We start from the raw sequence: 361 nt of genomic DNA, 5'->3' as shown, positions 1-361 counted from the left end.
TTTTTCATCGTAAGATATAGTATAGCGTAGATTTACCTACTTGCCGATTCACTCACTAAACAACCCAGTGCAGAGCCGCGGGCGGGGGCCGGGCCCGGCGGCCGGACTCGGACGAGGGGTGGAGGCGGTCATTTCCCGGAGAAAGCGGCGGTCGCCGGGCTGGGGACGTCTCGCCCCGACCGCCCTTCCTGGCCCCCCGTTTTCTGCAAGAAGCGGGCCGGGGAGCTGAGAGCCCCAAGTGTGCGCTCTTGGCGTTGATGGTTTGATAAAAGGTGGTTTCAAACGGTGCCTCGGCGGAGGCCTGTTTCCTGCCCGTGCGGAGTGGAAGGCCGTCTCCGGGTGAGTCCAGAGCGCCCGGGCC

This window comes from Myotis lucifugus, unplaced genomic scaffold (assembly GCF_000147115.1).
Source record: "Myotis lucifugus unplaced genomic scaffold, Myoluc2.0 scaffold_230, whole genome shotgun sequence".
NCBI lineage: Eukaryota > Metazoa > Chordata > Mammalia > Chiroptera > Vespertilionidae > Myotis > Myotis lucifugus.
The sequence above is the reverse complement of the archived record's forward strand: the minus strand, read 5'-3'. Positions refer to the sequence as shown.